The sequence below is a fragment of the Giraffa tippelskirchi genome, chromosome 9 (assembly GCF_054371585.1).
Source record: "Giraffa tippelskirchi isolate mGirTip1 chromosome 9, T2T-mGirTip1v1.2.pri, whole genome shotgun sequence".
Classification (NCBI taxonomy): domain Eukaryota; kingdom Metazoa; phylum Chordata; class Mammalia; order Artiodactyla; family Giraffidae; genus Giraffa; species Giraffa tippelskirchi.
This window is the reverse complement of record NC_137283.1, coordinates 133,688,170-133,696,084: the sequence shown is the minus strand read 5'-3', so window position 1 is coordinate 133,696,084 and position 7,915 is coordinate 133,688,170. Positions and strand designations below refer to the sequence as shown.

Genomic DNA, 7,915 nt, shown 5'->3' with positions numbered 1-7,915 from the left:
TGCATAGTTTCAAGACCTGTGTAGTTTCAAGTCCTCATTTCATTGTAAATCTACCTGAAAGTTTATAATAGTATTGTCTCATAATATTCCCTGGTCTTTACCAGAACTGCTTTCTAGTCAGACTTCCTCTCTGTGGTAGTTAACATACCCTATTAAGTTTTACTTGAGTACTTAGCATAGGGGGCATTAAGTAAGTTAACTCATGTGTGGGACAGAGAACAATCCCTGGCACACAAAGCATGCAATAAATGTTAGATTTTATTATTTTTATTATTCACTGGCAGGACCTTAGCAAGTAACTTATCTTCCTGACTCTTACTTTTTTCTTTGATGTAATGAAGATAACACTTGCCCTGCCTTTTTCATAAAACTCCTGTGAGGATCAAAAGATAAAATGTTAATATGCTTTGATAACTGAAAATATCATGCACGTGAAAGGTATTGTAACTGGTGTTTCATTTGACATTGGTAATTTTAGAAAAGACTGTTTAGGAAAGAAAAGACTTGACTTTGGCCGAGGTGGAGTCTTTAAAGATCTCAGTAGAGGTGGGAGGAGGCAAAGAACAAGAGGTACACATGTGGCCGACGCTGGAAGCAAGGACCAGGACAAGCCCGACCGACATGCCAACTTTCAGAGAAGAAGAAAGGAGTAGAATCTGAGAGAAAGCGATCTAATTATACAAAAGAACCGGAAGAAATCGTCTGTGTGTCTTTCCACAAGTAGCCTGAACCTCGGGTTTCCAGCCTTTTTTTTCGCCACATTCTGCTCTGCAGTCCAGGCTCCTAGGCCCCTGCCTGGAGATCTACCCACACTTTGGTTTCAGTATAAAAGCCCCTTTTCCAGGGGGCTTCCCCAAGCCCTCCCGTCCCTCCCGTCCCTCCCACAGGAAGAATAAACGGTTCCCTTTCACTCTTCTCTCTGTGAAACCACTTCTTCCATTCTAGACTGAGGAGAACCTAGTTTTCCTTATTTCTTTTTCACCAGGGCCTAGCTTGGAGTCTGCCACCGAATAGGTGCTCAAGAAAGGTTTAGTCAGTGGATTCACTTTGAAGAAATAACTTTTGTCAGTTGATAAAAGAGCATTTAATATCTGGATGCGCGGGTAAGAGCGGCTTGAACACAGGCATCAGCAGTCATTATCTAGGGTAGCTCCCAGGGCGAGACGCGTCCTTTCCGCCCTGTGACCGCGAGCCGCTAATCCCACTGAAAGAGTCGGTCGGACTAGAGGGAGGGAGGGGAGAGGGGGCGTGGCCTGGGCGCAGGGGGGTGTGTCGTGGCTCGCGGGGGTTTCCGCACCGGGGGCGCGTCCGGCGGGGGTGCGGGAGGAGCTTCCGCCGCGAGGGGGCGGGGCTGGCGCGCGAGTTCTCTGACGGCCCCAGCCAGGGAATTTCAATTTGAAACCTAGCGGAGGGAGGAGGCGGCCGCGGCTGGCCGGCGGCTGGAGCTGAAGCGGGACAGGTCCCCGCGGCGAGCGAGCTCCTGCGTGCGGCGTCCGGGTAAGGGGGCGTGCGGAGCTGCGGAATGGCTGGCTTGGGACGGGGGGGATCCCGGGGCCGAGCGTCTGGTCTCTGCGGATCTGCAGGGGCGGCTCGGATTTTTCCTGTGGCTGCAGCTGGGAAGCTGATCCCGGGCAGGAAGCGGTGGCGGGACGGTCCTACTGGGAGGGGGAGGGCTGCCGGTGTTGGGGTTTTCTGCGGCTCCCTGTCTGCCCACCTCTCCGTTCCTGACCCGGGGGCCGGTCCTGTTGCTCCAGGCCGGATCCCCGCTTCCCCCCTCCACTGCGGTCCCCCTGCTTCTCCCTTCGGGAGAGCGGGGGCCGCGTCTGGTCGGCGCCGAGAGAGGTGGGGGCACAGTGAGGATTGCGCCGGCCCCGCGGGAGTGCAGTGGGCTCGGGGTCACGCGTCCCGGGCCCCGCGGGGCGGCTGCAGGAGGGATCCGGCTCCATCCTGGGCGCGGGCCGCGGCGCGCGAGCCTGTCCCGATGCGGAGCGGGCCCCTCCTTCGGGGCTGGGGGCACGCGGCGGTAGCAGCGTTGCCCTTCAGCGGGATGGTTTTGGGAGAGGAAACGCGGGCGAGGACGCCACGCGTCCCAGGGCGGGTCGCGCGCCTGGGCGCTCCGGGGAGCGGGGCTCGGGCGGCGTGACTCGCTGGGTCCCTCCAGACGCGGGCCTCCCGACCAAAGCGGAGAGAAACGCATGTTTTGTTTTCTGACCCTTGCAGTCCCTGCACCCAGGCCATCTCACCAGCGATGGCTTATTTTTCTCCTCTGTTTGACGGCAGAGAGTTAGGAGCATTTTTAGTCGCGCTGCTGGGGTAAGGACCAGGAGCGAGCAAGGTTGGAATCAGAGTCTAAATCCCCAGCTGGAGTCCGTGCCCCGGGCAGCTCGGACAGACGTCGGTTGTAATTTCTGAGATCTCTCAACTCCCTCTCTCAACTCTGAGACCTCTCAACGACAGGTCAGGGTATTTTGGCGAGGTTAGAAGAGCCCTTGCCTAGTCTATTATTTTGGGGAAGGGTGTATGTGGATCCTTCCCTCTGACCTAGGACGCCTTAAATTGCATTCCCCATGAACAGCACAACTGGCCGTTTTTAAGAGCTCTAGTGGGGTGAGAGGGAAAGAAGAACCTAGAGGATCTGTGAATATATGTTCTCTTTTCTGAATCACATCCTTTCCTCAGTTTTTTTTGAACTTCTCGCATCTGAAATGGCACGTGTATGCCAGGCATCTTGTTCTTGTTACTTTATTTAAGCTTTTTTTTTTTTTAAATGAATCTTAACAGTTTATCCTTTATTCTTCCATTTTTTTTTCAGTTCTCTTTTTATTTTTCCCTTGTTTTTTCTTCCTCCTTTCACCGGAATCAGCTATTTCTGTATTCTCGATTTATAATACTGTATGGCGAGTTAGAGTTTTAACTCGCGTCCTATCTATCACATTTCCTTTTGGGTTTAGCACTTTGGCCCCCTGATGCGAAGAGCTGACTCATTTGAAAAGACCCTGATTCTGGGAAAGATTGAGGGCAGGAGGAGAAGGGGACGACAGAGGATGAGATGGTTAGATGGCATCACCGACTCGATGGACATGGGTTTGGGTGGACTCCGGCAGTTGGTGATGGACAGGGAGGCCTGGCGTGCTGCACTTTATGGGGTCGCAGAATCGGACACGACTGAGCGATTGAACTGAACTGAACTTAGCACTTTAGGGAAACTGAGTCAGTTTCTTGGCCGCAGGAGCTGGGATTTAAAATTCTGTCTGTGAACAGATTTTACTCGGAAACGAACAGTACTTAATTCTATTCAGTTTCCGTTTGCAGGACTCTGCTGTGAGAAATCACAATCTTGGATTGTGATAAGGGCCAGCTGAGTACATCCATCAGGCTGACACAGCTTTTAAAGAGCTAGGTTGTGTCACCTGTCAGAGCTCCAGGGGTCAGTCCTAAAATTCAATTGGAGAAATCACATCAAATCTCAGATGTCTACATTATAGAGGTTATTGGAGAACTGTACAAGTGGTAATGGCTTGGAACAATGGTGTGGATTTAGGGCTAATTTAATCCTACCCTGTCTTCCTCACTTCTTGGGCAGAATTCCCACTGAAGTCAGTAGTGGTCTTGTGTGCAGAAGGACTGCTGAGAACAAGAGGCTGCTCATTTAGAGTAACAGGAGGGGACAGTTTCTTTCCTTTTAAAACATCCCTCTTTAAGAAAGACCTAGTCATAACAGTGCTTTAATCTTTTATTTCTAGTCAAAGTTAGACCTTCCAGAGAAAATAAGTGGTTGAGTGGAGCCCCCAACTTCAGATTCTTGGTATCTAAATTGGTTGGGGATTGCCTAAAACAGTTAAAAGTGATTAAAAAAAATCATTTAACAAATTCCAGTAAAATTATTACTACAATAAAAAGTTTAAACTGCTATATAGTATTCTCAACTGGGTATATATATTAAACTGGGTGTATATATGTGTGTGTGTGTGTGTATATAACTGGGTACGTATATTAAAATCTGAAACTTAATTCCAAGTAAAAAGGAGCAGATTTGCAGATTTAGGAGACAAATGCAAAGAGAAGCCCACCCTCAAACAACTATGGAAATATAAAACAAGAGAATTCAGATAGCACTTGCTGTATTTGGAGAGGTAGCTTTCAGTTCAGTTTTGTTACGTACATGCTTTAATGACTGGGCCCATCATTAGATGTGGAGGTTTCTGAGTTAGTTTTGTGTTGATCTGAGTTGGTAATCTTGTTAGGTCCTTTGCTTCTTAAGTAACGTTCTTGTGGTTTACCCTTTCCAAATTACCCGTTTGAAAGAACTGAGTTTAGAAAACCTATCCAGTCACCAGATCTTAAAAATAGATTTTTTAAAAATCAGAACCATGTCCACGTGGACTTCCCAACCACTTGCTTTCAACTAAAAATACTTGCAAAGATGACAAAGCAGTCCTTAACTTGAATATTTATTGGTAAAATTACTCTGTAATTTAGTAATATTGTAGTTATGTTTAAGGTTGGGTTTTGTCCTGAATCACCACTCTCATATAACTGACTAGAGAACTACAAAGATTCTGTCTTTGCCATTTTATTTAGGAATGTGGGGTTTATGTTTTATATAGCAGAATGCTAAATATTTTTGAAGATTTGGTTTTGTTTCTGTTTCCACAGGAAAGCATAGGCCTTTTTCCTTTGTTTTTTGAACTGACATAGTCTGTTTAGAGACTATGCGTGGACTTTCTGGAGAAGTACGAATTGCTGGTACTTGTATAAGGCATTAATATAGTTTATAGGGATTAATATTGCTGAGGATCCAATTTTGCGTTTCTGAAAGTCTATATTGTTTACTTGGAGAAAACAAAGGAAATATGCTGACCTCCCCCACCCCCACCTTTATTTAGAAACACATCCAGTGGCCTTGTTTGTTTTTTTCAGATTCAGAATTACTGTACCTAACCACTGGCTACCCTTACACATTTAAAAGCCTCAAGTAAATGTTTATGCTGGCTTCAGTACTCAGCAAGTACTAGCCAAACTCTAATTTACTGCCCTTTTATAGAATCTTGGAATCTCAGGGCTGGACCTTTAGGAATCAGCAGATCTACTCTCAGCCCTTTCCCCTCAACACACAAACATTTCCAGCCTCTTTGGAAGCCCTCAGTTCATAGAAGATTTGTATATAATTCCTCCACAGATTCCAGACAGAGTGTCCTTTGGGAATGCCATGTTTTGGCATAAACCAGCAACCTGATACTCATAAGACTTCTATCATTCCTCTGACAGAGCAGTGCCCCAGATTAAAATCTAAAATGGAGTCAGTGCCTGGTATCCTTAACTATAGGGGAATGGCTTCCAAGTGTAAATACTGTTGTTACTTAGGTGTCACAGGTATGCCAAAAAGGAAGGAAATCATTTCTAATATCAACTGGAAAGAAATGGTGATGGTTAATGTTTTAAAAAATTTTTGTTTCTATAAAGTATGTATATTTTATATGAGAAAGGGAGTCCATTTGTAAAGTTATGTGAAGTGCCTGTAACATTGTTTGTGCTTAATAATTTGATGAATTAATTTGTTGAAACCTTATGTAATATATTGGAAGTGCTTTTAGTGAGGATTTTTTGAAAGTTGAAATTAACATTGTAGAACCTGATACTGTTGCATGTAGAAATGTTGTGTAGGTTATATTTCATATAGAGGATTTGGTTTTCTTACTCTTATTATTTCCTCTTGTTCTGTGGTTGGCTTAATCTATATGGGTTTCTTAGATGCATGTTTTTCATGTCTAGGAGGGTAGATAACCTGTACTTTATTTTCCTAACTATCTGGTGGTTGGGATATCATTGATTTAAATGAGAGTTTTAGTGATCTTTCTCAATTTTCTCTTTTTTTTTTAAAGTGATGTTGCTTTCCCCTTAGTATAGGGTAGACCTCAGGTGGCTTATGAGTACATCCATACTGCTTCTGCATTTTTTAAAAAATTATTCATTAAATGGTTGTGCTGGGTCTTTGTTACTGTCTGTGGGCTTTCTCTAGTTGTAGTGCACAGGCATCGCAGTGGCTTCTGTTGTGGAGCACAGGCTCTAGAGTTTAGGCTCAGTAGTTGTGGCTTGTGGGCTTAGTTGCTCTGAAGCATGTGGAGTCTTCCTGGAACCCATGTCCCCTGCACTGGCTGGCAGATTCTTAACCAGTGGACCACCAGGGAAGTCCCTTCTGCTTTTTATCCCCCCCACAAAGATTGAATTTGGACTAATTTCATATTCATAGTTACTTTTAAAATAGAGATGTTTTCATATCACATATACTCTGCATTTTGGTATTATTATTATTATTATTATTTACTCCAGTGTATTGTGCATGTGTGCTAAGTAGCTTTAGTTGTGTTCGACTCTTTGTGACCCTGTGGACTGTAGCCTGCCAGGCTCCTCTGTCCATGGGGATTCTGCAGGCGAGAATACTGGAGTGGGTTGCCATTTCCTCCCCTAGGATATTCCAGGGATTGAACCTGCTTCTCTTATGTCTCCTGCATTGACAGGTAGGTTCTTTACCACTAGTGCCACCTGGGAAGCCCGATATCTAGTGTATTAGATAGAACCATAAAGGTCTAAATGCATATAGATTGCCTCAGAAATAATCTTTATAGTAATATGGAATCAATTTGAAGAATCAGAATTATCTTTTTATTTGCTGTGAGAACTATCATAAGTAAGATTTGCTTTAGTAGTCCAGCTGACGTTTCACATTGGTAACTAAATTGGGTGTCGTGGGGATGGTTTTATTCCTTGCAGGTTAAGAATCAGAGGGCATGGAAAGAGTTCCAAAATGATTTTGTCACATGTTCACCTGTAGGACCTTGTCTAGGTCAGTTAGGGGAGTTCATTGTATTGATATTTAAACTAAATTGTTCATACTTTACCAGAAAGCTTGCTCTTTTTATGGCCTTTATGTGAAAGAATTTTCAATACTTGAAGACTTATGTTACCCTTTAATTGCCTTTTTCCAATAGAATTGTGATTTTAAAAACTTTTCACATAAGTCTGATTACCAACTCTCTAATCATTTTTTCCCAGCTCTGAATTCAGGTTTCCAGACCTCCTGATGAGAGTTGGAGCTAGACCTACCACCATGATACAAAAATGCTAAGTTTAATCATGTTTTTGAGTTTTCTGTAGTCTATTAATATATGTACACATCCCAGTATCCTGAAGCTACTAAATTAATATGTAATTTACACTTTGCTATAATTCTTACATCTTTTCCTTTTTGTCTAGTTAGTCTACTTGTTTTTCACCTTCACTTCATCTACCTAAGGTACTAGAAGGGAGGGTGAGAATCATTTAGTTTAGATTCTTGACCTTGAGGTGAGAAGTGTAGGTTTTGTGGGGAAGGTGTTGCCCAGGGTAGGTGGGCCCCACGGGTTCATAACCTGCCTGAAACTGTTCAGTAAAGTGTGTGTGTGTGTGTGTGTGTGTGTGTGTCAGAGAGAGAGAGATTTTGGGGAGGAGGTTTTGAAAGGGTTTTGGGAAACAGAAAATGTTTAAAACTGCTGATGTAGTTTTATTCTTATTTTTGAGATTAGAGAATCAAAGTCTTAAGAGATTTCCTTTTTTTGTGTGTGTGTTACCCCATTGCACTTTCATGCCCCCACTATTGTGCTTATTTCCTTTCAGTTGAATTCTTTTAGTTGTCCCATTTTAGCCCATTGTCAAGGTAAAACTAAATTCTGATATAATATTGGCCTCTCATTTTCTTACCTTGAACTTAATGTGCCGTTATTTCCTCACAGATTTCTTTGGTGAAAATATTAATTAGAAGAGATCAGTGACAAATCCACACTTTGCTGTTGGTTAGACTGCCATTTATGCCAGTAGAACCTTAGGTGAATTATTTTTCAAGGCCGGAGTTTCCTTGTCTTCACTATGGGGATTAATA

At 43.9% G+C, this 7,915-nt stretch overlaps 1 protein-coding gene across 21 annotated transcripts in view; it reads left to right on the top strand.

Moving 5' to 3' along the window:
* Positions 1-1,392: 1,392 nt before the first annotated feature.
* EPB41L2 (erythrocyte membrane protein band 4.1 like 2) overlaps positions 1,393-7,915 on the top strand; it is a 205,982-nt gene continuing 199,459 nt past the window's right edge. For all 21 annotated transcript variants that reach the window (XM_081529041.1, XM_081529039.1, XM_081529031.1 and 18 more), the window contains exon 1: positions 1,393-1,497. The gene's annotated coding sequence lies outside the window, so the exon portion shown is untranslated. The remainder of the gene's footprint in view (positions 1,498-7,915) is intronic.